General features: G+C 37.3%; 1 protein-coding gene across 5 annotated transcripts in view; it reads right to left on the bottom strand.

Moving 5' to 3' along the window:
• The window catches only part of SLC39A10 (solute carrier family 39 member 10), a 115,701-nt gene that overhangs the window by 57,267 nt on the left and 45,809 nt on the right, over positions 1 to 12,625 (bottom strand). The window contains exon 1 of one of the 5 annotated variants that reach the window (XM_055572978.1): positions 4,850 to 5,005. The exons of the other annotated variants lie outside the window; for them this stretch is intronic. The gene's annotated coding sequence lies outside the window, so the exon portion shown is untranslated. Of the gene's footprint in view, positions 1 to 4,849; positions 5,006 to 12,625 lie in introns of those variants that run through there. 5 annotated transcript variants of the gene reach the window in all.

Here is a 12,625-nt window from a genome sequence, read left to right as displayed (position 1 = left end):
TTTAATTACAGGCTTTCAATTGTAGTTTTCCTACATAAAATGGCAAAAAAATTTTTCAATTTTCAAGTAAGTAAAACACTTTCATCAAGAACATATCTAAAGTACACTAATCTGTCTATAGGTATTTTGCCTCAAGAAAGATAATGATCTTTATTTCATACAAATGAAAATAGGGTTGTAGAAAGTTTAAGATGAAAAGATTCTGAAGTATAATCAACTAAACACTTTTTTTTTTTAATACATGGATATCCAAGACCCAGAGGTATACATATGATTAAAGTGATATTTCAAGTTTATGGCAGTCCCGACTTGAAAGTCAGGGGCTCTTTCTGCTACACCAGCGTATTTGTGTATCTTAAAAACCAGAACACTGTCGGATAACTACTAATGCAATCCATCTAAAATATACTACCAAAACATTTTAAAGGGAAAAGAAATGGTCTCTAATATTTACAGTTAGTTTAAAAAAAAGTTTATATCACTATGAGTATGCGTGCTAAGTGTCTGACCCTGCAACCCCGTGGACTGTAGCCTGCCAGGCTCCTCTGTCCATGGGATTCTCCAGGCAAGAATACTAGAGTGGGTTGCCATTTCCTCCTCCAGCGGATCTTCCTGACCCAGGGATTGAATCCACATCTCCTTTGCAGGAGGATTCTTTACCACTGAGACACGGAGGAAGCCCTAGTATCACTATATTACTTAACAAAATGATTGACTGATGTAAGAAAAATAATTCCCAATATGTGGTTCCTGTTACTAGAGAGGCCAAATAAGTATATCCTGTGTATAATTTATTCATTTGTTTAAGAACAAAGCAAACAACTTCTACTCAAGGGGATTTTTTTTTTTTAAAGGAAAATGTAGGCCAAATGAAAGAACCAGAAGTTAATGTCTGTCTCAGGTTCTTGACTCTCACACATACAAATACATATATATACAAACTAACAATCAGAGAAAAAATATTATAAGTCACTTAGCAATGTTGTAAAACTAGCTATTTCAATGTTCCAGATTGATATTTTAAAGGTCAATATGGTGGAAACCAAGAGAGAAATCACTAAAACCCTCAACCTGGATTATAGAAATATATCATGTATTAAGTAAACTTAACATGAAAATCTATTCAATAATATACATGGCACCCTAATTTCAAAGAAGACTTCATTTTTTGGGATAGGTTTCACTACTATGGCAGAAATTTATTTATATCTTGAATCACATAAATATAATACAACTGATATATTACTAAATTACTTTAGCAAAATTTATCCATGTAGTCAGACATCAATTTAGTTTCCCTCTACGATTCAATACCAGTACACACAAAATGCATAAGAAGCAATGAGACTAGAGGCAAAGATCTCAGAAACCTGGTCTTGCCACTTACTAGCTATAAGATTGGAGAAGGCAACGGCACCCCACTCCAGTACTCTTGCCTGGAAAATCCCATGGACGGAGGAGCCTGGTAGGCTGTAGTCCATGGGGTCGCAAAGAGTAGGACACGACTGAGCAACTTCACTTTCACTTTTCACTTTCATGCATTGGAGAAGGAAATGGCAACCCACTCCGGTGTTCTTGCCTGGAGAATCCCAGGGATGGCGGAGCCTGGTGGGCTGCCGTCTATGGGGTCGCACAGAGTCGGACATGACTGAAGCAACTTAGCAGCAGAAGCAGTTATAAGATGCTAGGCAAATTACTTAGCCTCTTTATTACACCAGCTATAAAGTGGGGGTTTTAATTCCTGTTCTATTTCACAGTAATTATGAAGACCAAGTAAAATAATGTGTATCCTTTTTTTGTAATGATAAAAGTTTTAAATGTTTTTCCATTTTATTGTAAATGTTTAAATGTTATTTAAGTGCAAGTTATTAATAGTAATATAACTTGGATCTTCCTGGATCCAAGTTTACTTGGTAAACTCCAGGAGTTGGGGATGGACAGGGAGGCCTGGCGTGCTACAGTCCATGAGGTCACAAAGAGTCGAACACCACTGAGCGACTGAACTGAACTGAAGTTGGATCCATTTTAAATTCCATTTCTGATATAACCACCCAATGTAATGTACATAGAATAGAATCAGGAGTCAGAAACCTTCATCTCTAGTTCATTGTCACTGTCTAGTTCATTGTCACTCTTTCCTCTCTGAAGAAAAGGGGAAATAGTCCCTTCATATATCCACCAACTGAATTAATGTATATGAAATGTGTACTCTGTAAAGTTTATTAACCTGAAGTATTACCACTATTTGATGTGGTACGACTACACGTCTTTCACTTAACTTCTAAAAAGTACAGAACCAGAGTGGGAAAAACGTCCCTTTGCTCTGACTCCTTCCAAAGAATGCTATCAAAAATATTCCGAGAGCATATGCAGTGTTAGTACATCCAAGAACAACTCTTAGATTACAGGAGGCATCCAACTGAGAAAAAGTTGCAATGAATTACCATGACATACAAGTTTCACTGACTTTATAAAACTTCATGGCATAAAATTACTTCAGTAATGAGTCCTTATCAAGAACCCTTAACTCCTCTTAGAGCTTCAAGGTGTCCTTTTTCATTCCCCTACTTTACCTCAGTTTGGAATGTCAATAGAGCTATTACCAAAATAAGCACAATCTCTAATATTTACCCTGCAACTCATTTATATGAAAATAGTAGAGGCATGCTAATGGAGCTCAGGCAAAATTCAGAGCTCCTTCTGTTTCACTTTTATTTTTCAAGAGACAGAATATAAACATGAGCATTGATCAAATGTACTAGATCAAGCAATTACACATCAAATCTATTACTGTATTCTAAACATTCATGTACAAACCTGTTTTTTCTCATTAAATGTTCAAACTATCTGAAGTCTCTGCTTTTCAAGCATTCATTACAGGGAATCTGGAACCATATTGTAGAAAGCAACCTTTGACATTCCTGTGTCTGTTTTGCTGCTTGTGAATACAAAGAACATCCGAGATTTATAAATGTATGAGCTGGCTGGCCTTTATTAATCACAAAATATTGTGATGCCTTTTGAAGCTACTAAAATGTTTATAATTTTAGTTAGGTTTTCAATTTAATTAGCTTCAATCTCTTTCCACTACAAATGCATATACACCTACACAACATGTGGTCATAAAGAGGACTTAAAGACAAGGGGCTAACCTTAGGACCTGGATGAGAAACACATGCCTTTTCCTTTCAACTTGCAGAGCTGTGTTCTCTTTCCATTCATCATCCCTGACCATTGCCTTCATTCTAAGAGTAGTTACTGCCACTGCCTCAAATCTTTATTACTCCATTCATCGTCACTGTTCCTATTTCCTTTTTCAGCATCTTGTCACTGTTACATGTCCCGAGTTTTGTACCAACTTACCATTCATAAGCACTGCCCAGTAAAATGCCTTCCTTTCCATAAGATTAGGGGGAAAAAAAACACAGAATCTCCAAGGCAACATTTTTTGATGCTGCTGACAACACAGACTACTACTTCTCCACCAGGAAAGCTTTCTATCTGATAAATTTTAGCTGTCCTTACAGTTGTTTGAACAAAGTTAAATAGTTCTGTTCTGCCATTTAGCAGAATCTTACAAAATTATAATTCAAGTGTCAAAACTACTTAATTTCTACTAGCAAACACCAATTTCGTTAATCAATTATCAATCCATCTTTATGATCAAGTTCAACCTTCTCCAATATAAAGAAAACTACACAAAATTCTTAAACAGAGTGTTTTAGGGCACATTCTCTGTCTTAAAGAATCACATTCAGATACACAGACTGGGGTAGATTTTGTGATATATAGACATTTAGAAAAAGAAAAAATAAGAAAATTATTAATGCTGGGGGAAAAAAAGTTGTGCAGGGTAAGTACCAGTTTGCAGCTGCAAATAACCTTTATAGTCATAAAAATATAACACTACTGTTCTAAACCAGAATTCCAATATAACTGTACTGAAAAACTGAGATAAAGGGAAATGAGAGGGTTCGTGAAGAGGTGGGAAGAGTGCTAAATCCAAAGCAGACAATGACTAAAATTGAAAATCAACAAGTTATGAATATATTGGAGACATGGCAGTGAACAGCAAAACAACTAAGAAATCGAAAGAGTTCCTTATATCTCTAGGCAGAATGTAAAAGACAGAGGACTGATTTTTTTCTTTCCCCAACCTTAATTTCATAGAACTATTTCTTTAAACTATATTCATGTATAATTCTGACTGAAAAAACTAAAATCCAGCAATTATAAACCTTAGTTTCTGTTGGACAAAGTCACATTGTGTCACATGTGGAGGAAAGTAAATTACAGTTTCAAGATTTCACAAGCATTTGTTTATAGAGTTTTAATCACATTATATAATCATTTTAACTTCAATTTGTGCTATTGTTTTTAGTTACCTGCTTGGTTGGATAAGTCCAAGATATGGGGAAAGACCACAAAATTCTGAATACTTTTCAGGCAGATCTTGTTACATACTTTCAAATTGTTTTCTAGACAAATTAAATTTGGTTATACTGCCACCAGCTGTATGATCACAGTATTCTCATTAGTAGTTGCTACTATTAATTTTGGAACAGGTAAAATTCCCAGGTGGCAGAGGAGTAAAGAATTAGCCTGCCAATGCAGGAGATGCAAGAGAAGGAAGCATGTTTGATCCCTGGGTCAGGAAGAACCCCTGGAGAAGGAAACAGCAACGCACTCCAATATTCTTCCCTGGAAAATCCCATGGACAGAGCCTAGCACACTACAGTCCATGGGGTTGTAAAAGACTGAACACACACACAATACAAAATTACCTTATTCTTATTTACATTTTCAAATTATTCCTGGTGTCTCAATATGTTTATAAACATGCACGAACCTTGTAAATAACATTACTTCGTCATATTTTCTGCAGAAAACATCTTCGATTCTGTCCAATGCCTTTTTACTTTGATTACAATATTTTCTCTTTCATGGATAGATGTGTTTCCATGTACATGCACTGATGTCTATAATTTATTTTTGCAATTTCTTTATGACTTCTCAATTTAAGAAGTTTTTTTTCTCCCTATATTTAATATTGTTTTCTTAAAAAAAAAAAAAAAGCCGTAATTAAAATTAACATGACCCATAACATCCATTTCTTTTTTAGGGAAAATAAAACAACGGCTGAACCAACAAACAATAGTCTTTTATCTGTTCACTAAGGAAGTTTACATTTTAGCCTTAATAAAACTTTCAAGTATGTGTGTTTAAGCAGAAATCTTCAGAGGAAAAGCTCTAAACATGTTTATATACAAATCATAAATTATATTGTAGATAATATATTTATGGTGTACTTAAACACTTTTTCTTAAAATCTCTTTCAGTGATTTGATTTAGTTGATTTCCTTCTTCAGTTCTTTTTTTAAATTAATGATTATTTTCTCGAAAATAAACTTACTTATGCCGGTTGTTGTTGTTGCTATATATATCAAATAATTCACCTTACTTGAAAAAATAAGAGTATGCTCATCTAAAACAAAAATCTTAACATATATATTCTAAACATTAACAAGTTATGAAGTCAGTTGAAATTCTACATTAAACAAGGTCCATAGAAATAGAAAACATAATCCTGTTGCTTTGCAACATACATTATATATAATACATGGTATCTGTTCTCAATTTTGTTGTAATTATGCATACAATTATGTAATAATTACAATTACATAAAATGTATTTCAAATATTACACTTTTACTGACCTCACTGATTTGCAAAGTAATAACAAATCATATCTTACTCTAAATATCTTGATACGGTATATAAATCAATCTTTCCTTCATCATGAGGCCATGTTCTTCTACAACAAAGCACAAAGTATACTTATTCACATGTAAACAGAATAAAATAATGATTCACCTTCAGCAAAGGTGCACTGAGAAGTATTACACCAAAACACCTGTTCACAGTTCTGTAAACATGCCATCATGAACTGCTTTATGAGGGAAGTGGGAACAAAAGAGAAAGGAGGAAAGGGAAGAGGGAGGGGCAGGGAGAAGGCATAAAAATAAATATGAAACACTTTCTGCTCTGAAGGAGGCAGAAGGAAGACACAGTCACCTTTTAAATGAGAGAAGTAAACTGAGAGACACTGCATCAGTAGCAGTAGAAACACAGTGACAGAGCTAGGTAGTAGCTCCAGGCCGAAAGACACATTACAACTCGAAGCGTCCTAAAGAAGGGTGCTATTCCTCTGACAGGGAGGAGACAAAAAGCTTCTTATACTATTTATGTGAAGAATACCTGAGAACTCATATTATTACCCATTCATTTATATTTGAATGCTTCTCTGCTAAAGTATTTAACTCATATAGGAACTAGGAAAATGTAAATATTTTAAAAACAGCAACATGTCAAATAATGATAGAATATGAAGAACTGGATCCAGGAGTTGGCTGACTTAAAGGGTCAGATAGTTAACATTTTAGGATTTGCAGGCAATATAGTCTCCATGGCACCTACTCAATTTTGTCATTATGGCACAAAGCAGCAATACACAATATATTCATGTATCCACTAATTTAATTTACAAAAGCAAACTGATTTGGTCCATGGCCATAACTTGCTGACCCTTGACTTAATCCACACATTTTTTAAAAATTTACCAATTCAACAGACAACAATAGAGGAAACCACCACTGTAAAACCCAAAACTTCACAGAATATGTCAAGTGAATTCAGAAAAAAAGTTTAGAGGTATGAAGCGCATCTGAATTTTTTTTTTTTTTACAAACATTAAAGTAACAGGGTAGGGGGCATATGTGTATTTGTGACCTTGTTACTAAAACTGAAAGCAATTTAATTTTGTACTTCTATGTGAATGTAAATAAATCTAAAAACTAAAGTGATCACTGACTGACAAGTCTTTGATAATCACTGCTGCTGCTAAGTCGCTTCAGTCATGTCCAATTCTGTGCGACCCCAGAGATGGCAGCCCACCAGGCTCCCCCGTCCCTGGGATTCTCCAGGCAAGAACACTGGAGTGGGTTGCCATTTCCTTCTCCAATGCGTGAAAGTGAAGTCGCTCAGTCCTGTCCGACTCTTAGCGACCCCATGGACTGCAGCCTACCAGGCTCCTCCGTCCATGGGATTTTCCAGGCAAGAGTACTGGAGTGGGGTGCCATTGCCTTCTCCATGATAATCACTAGCGCATTAAAAATAACTTTCATACAGAAGTTCACAGTAATTAGAAATTCTAATAACAATGCTTCTGGGTCCCATGAAAGTACATAATCTTATAATGATAAAAGGTATCTCCAACATTCTGATTCACTTTCTAATTCCCAAAAACCACTATGAATGGGAAGGATGGTCCCCCAAAATAAGTGTAAACATGGCTGTATGAAATGTTAATGCAAAAACATCTGATACCTTCTCTTTCAGCAGTAAAACATATATTATAAAGGGTAAATATAAACCATAACAGTTGTTGTTTAGTCACTAAGTCATGTCTGACTCTGGGACTCCATGGACTATAGCCTATCAGGCTGCTCTGTCCATGGGATTTCCCAGGCAAGAATACTGGAGTGGGTTACCGTTTCCCTCTCCAGGAGATCTTCCCTGATCTCCCTTCTCCTGCATTGGCAGGCGGATTCTTTACCACTGAGCCACCAGGAAAGCCTATAAATATAAAATCACAAAATCATATACCACTAATTCTTAATGAAATTAATTGAAACTGTATTTGAAAAAAATTTTAGATTTTATCTGTATGTTTACAAATCTGAAACATTAAAAAACTAAGATCATGGCATCCAGTCCCATCACTTCATGGCAAATAGATGGGGCAACAATGGAAACAGTGACAGACTTTATTTTCTTGGGCTCCAAAATCACTGCAGATGGTGACTGCAGTAATGAAATTAAGACACCTGCTTCTTGGAAGAAAAGCTATGACCAACCCAGATAGCATATTAAAAAGCAGAGATATTGACAACAAAGGTCCATCTAGTCAAAGCTATGGTTTTTCTAGAAGTCACATATGGATGTGAGAGTTGCATCATAAAGCTGAGTGCCGAAAAATTGATGCTTCTGAACTGAGGTGTTGGAGAAGACTCTTGAGGGTCCCTTTTACTGCTAACAGATCAAACCAGTCCACCCTAAAGGAAATCAGTCCTGAATATTCATTGGAAGGACTGATGCTGAAGCTCCAATACTTTGGCCACCTGATGCAAAGAACTGACTCACTGGAAAAGACCCTGCTGCAGGGAAAGATTGAAGGCAGGAGGAAAAGGGGACAACAGAGGATGAGATGGTTGGATGGCATCACCAACTCGATGGACGTGAGTTTGAGCAAGTTCCAGGAGTTGGTGATGGACAGGGAAGCCTGGCATGCTGCAGTCCATGGGGTTGCAAAGAGTCAGACGTGACTGAGCGACTGAACTGAAAAATCTGAAACCATCATCCCATTCAATAATACCTTTTCACATGAAAAATCTAATACTAAAAATCTATTAGAGTTTGACACTGTATGTTCTATGATGTGCTGACAATAAATTATTGTGTTCTGAATATTAAACATGGTCTCTTAAACAGCTGAAAATAATTTCAATAATGCTACTGTTATTTAAACTTTACAATTTCAGTTAAAAATTGCCTCATATTTACTGACACACTTTTGAATATTCTGGTTATAGTAAATATTTGTTAAGAATATTTGCTTATATATTTTGCTTATTTTGGAAAAACCTGTTTTGTGTGTGTGTGGTATATTTACAGAACTTACAGAAAATGAAGATGAAAAAAGTAGTTTGGAATACTGATAACTGGTATAATTTGACATTTTAATAAGTTTACATAAATGACTACATGAAATCTTATGGTTATTAAAGGTCCTTGAGACTATTTTTCAAATGTCATTCTATAAAAGTCAAAGTTCCAAAAAACTTGAACTAAAAAATAAAGGCTATGTGATTTTAACATTTTCAGTACAGTGGAGGCAATATAGTTATATGGGACTAAGTTAAAAGAAGAAACCCAGAAGAAAGCAGAAGAAACCCAGACTGAAGTAATTGCTACTATTCATATACAAAGTTAATCTCAAAGATACATATTTAACATACAGCCCTCTTTCTGTCCTAAAAATTCCTCCAACATAATTTGCAAGAAAACAAGGACTTATACTGTTCAATCTCTATCCAAACTCACCCTCTATTTGAAACATTAGGGTGAAAAGCAATAGCTTTTTAACAGTTCAAAATGACTCATAGCAACATTAACCAGCTGGAGGAAATCTCAAAGTAAACTATGTAAGTAGCACTAAAGAATCTAATTGCAACTTTAGTTTTGTTTTAGGGAAAGGTCAAGATGAAGGGAATGAAAACTTCAAGGGGAATCAAACACTAGGGGGCAGCATCAAACTGTTGGGACAAACCCGAACTCTTCTAACAGCTAAAGTTAGTATATTTTTAATAAGAATTACTGGTAATGAAAGATGACCTTATAGGTTATAAACCTGTTATAAAGCAAAATAACTAGCTGTTTTGATCACCTATACCTCTTTTCCATTTCCTACTGTATACTCTTTTGTAACTTGTAAGTTTAAAATACACTAGTGATAATCCTTTTTTGATATATACATACAAAAACATTTCCATTCTTGAGGTAGCCACTACACAGATAAGGGCTGACATATAAAAATCCAAAGTATTTCCTCTGATTAGTACTGAATTTAAATTTTGTATCACTCAATTAACATTTTTAATTTGATTAAAGAATTTTGTACATTCACTGGATAAGTTTTGTACATTCACTGTCACAAGTACCATTTGACAAAAAGCTATGGAGTATGTGCCCCTCAAGGAATTTAGTTTGGCAGAAAAAAGACATATGTATGTAATTATAAGTTAGAAAATGCAAAATAAGAAATTCTATGGATTATTACATATGAATAATAGAATAACAACAATTGTATCCTCTTCAGCAGCCCAGTAGAGACCATTAAACCTCATTCTGGAATCAAGATAAAAAGTAGTCCTTCAACCACTAATGAACTAAGATTTGTATGTAGAAAAGAAGGTAAAATGAATCATCTGTAGCCCTTTGATTCATTATGTCATTTAAAGGTCACAGTAAACCATGAGATAGATTTTTCTGGTACTTCCAAGTTCACAGATAAAAGATTAAGATAAAGAAATTTGTTCAAGGCAACCAAATTAGTTAATAATGGATCCGTTTTGAATTTTATGTCTCACTCCAAGCCCTACATTCTCTCCAATAGTGGCCAAAACAAGGGTGGAGGAAGTGGGGTAATAGAATGGTAACAACATAATTCTCTTTTAATTAAAAGTAAATAATCATTGCTGTTGTTGAATAATTACCCTTGTTATAACACCTATACCCTATATTCGTCATGCTGCGGCTGCTGCTGTCGCTTTAGTCGTGTCCGACTCTGTGCGACCCCATAGACAGTAGCCCACCAGGCTCCCCCGTCCCTGGGATTTTCCAGGCAAGAACACTGGAGTAGGTTGCCATTTCCTTCTCCAATGCATGAATAAATCTGTTTAAAAATGAAAAGAAAACACCACTTAGAGAAGTACCTGCATACCAAACTGGAGGCCTCCTAAAAACGGCTTCAAATCAAGTGCTCAAAAAAGTGGAGGAAGTGTGTTGCCTTTTAAGCTGTTAGTGGAATACAAATTAACACCAAGAATAAGTAAAGGCTGTTGTTTAATGGATAAATTGTGTCCCACTCTCTGTGACCCCATGGACTGTAGCCTGTCAGACTGCTCTGTCCATAGGATTTCCCAGGCAAAAATACTGGAGTGGGTTGCCATTTCCTTCTCCAGGGTATCTTCCTGACCGAGGGGTCAAACCCGTGTCTATTGCATTGGCAGTCGATTTCTTCGTCGCTGAGCTACCTGGGAAGCAAAAAGTTATCACGTGATATATTGATGTCACCTCATAACTAACCACTTCTTCTAAAGTAGCACAAATTACACAGGGGTTATTAACCAGGGAGCTGTATATAAAATTCAGGTTTGAGAATCTGGATACAGAAGAAGGATATATTGTAAAGTAACCTTAGTTATCCCTTCAGTTATAAACAAAGGCCAAAAAAAAAAAAAAATCAGTTAACTTGCAGCATCTGACACTACTAATATAAATCATTCAAATTAAATCCTATATTTACAGTCCTCACTAGTTTGAAATTAGGCATTATGACCTGCCATTACTCTTGATATTTAATACTTTACTAAAGCATGAATTCACCATTAATATTTAAAATTTTGGTAATTATATTTCAGTACAACTGGATTCTCCGGAATCTTATGTATTCCGTATACTTAAAATCACCATTCTGAATTTCACCATACAGAAGTTTAAAAGCTCCTCCAGTACATCATTCTTTTCTTCTAATCACTCATCACTGATAATACACTGATAATCCTCTCTCGAGTATTTAGTGCAGGTAGGGATGTGAGATAACTGGTATGGACCCAAGGTCTAGAACAAGAGACTGACTTAAGATGACTTAACATCTGTAGAATTAAGTCCTAACAAAAAACAGTACACAAGAATCGTCAGGTTTTCAATTGAATTACTACAATCAACTACACTTTAAATCTCCAGTTTTTCCAACATATTACTTACTAGTTCTTAATCAGGTAAATTTAGATACCCGTCCAAAAAAAAAAAAAAAAAAAAAACACACCACATACACAAAAGGAACGTAAACTTGTCTCTTGCCCGTTTTGCTCCATCTAGAATGACTCAGTTCCTAGGTGGAACTAGAGAACTGAACGGTGTAATAGACTTTAAAAAAGTCCACAGTATAACCTACCATCTTTTAAAATTATGTGCTTTAATGTTACTTTATTACTTAAAACAGGGATCTGAGCGAGGGACACTTCCAACTGAGGGCTGCGGATCCTGCGGAGATCTCTCTTCCTTGTGCCCGGCTCATAAAGACAGCCATGTGGACAGGCTCCCTCCCACGTGAACAGTTCTTTAGAGAAGCCACAGGAAGCCACACGTCGCCTGCGCCCTCACCAGGCCTGGGCACTCGGGGATCCCAAGGGAAAAGCAAGGAGTTGAGCAGATCCCTGGACCCGGAGAGGGGGCTGCGAAGGTTCCCCGACGTAGTGCAGCCTGGTGGGCCCCCTAAGGTTCTCCGCCAAAGGGCTTTCACGAACAAAGCCCAGGCAGCCGCGCCACCTCCCGGCTCACCCGGCCTCGCCCACCGACCCAGCCCCACCCGAGCCCTCAGCTCCAGGGACCCCAGCTGGCTTCAGTATGAACTCCCCCGCGCCCCGCCTCGGCTTTTCGGTTGGTCGGGGAGAAAGTAAGCCCCCACGAGGCCTCCCGCGGTAGGAGCAGAGGCGCCACCGTCCGTTAGACAGCCGGGCCGGAACAGCGGCGCCCAGGCTCCAACCCGGGGATCCCCGTGACACACAGGAGGGGAGCACGCGAGAGGAAGAATCGGGGGCGTTCGCCGCCGCCTGTCTCCAAGCCCCTCCGAGACCGGACTGCGGACCCTCCCATCCTCGGGCCAACGCGTCCCTGCCTCCACCGGCCACGCCAACCTCGGCCCCTAACCGGCCGCGCGCAGCCCCCCAACCGCCGCCGCCTGCTCAGCGGTGACTCCCCCACTCCCCGCACGGCTCCCGAGC

Source organism: Bubalus kerabau, chromosome 3 (genome assembly GCF_029407905.1).
Source record: "Bubalus kerabau isolate K-KA32 ecotype Philippines breed swamp buffalo chromosome 3, PCC_UOA_SB_1v2, whole genome shotgun sequence".
NCBI classification, from domain to species: Eukaryota; Metazoa; Chordata; class Mammalia; order Artiodactyla; family Bovidae; genus Bubalus; species Bubalus kerabau.
The sequence above is the reverse complement of the archived record's forward strand: the minus strand, read 5'-3'. Positions and strand labels throughout refer to the sequence as shown.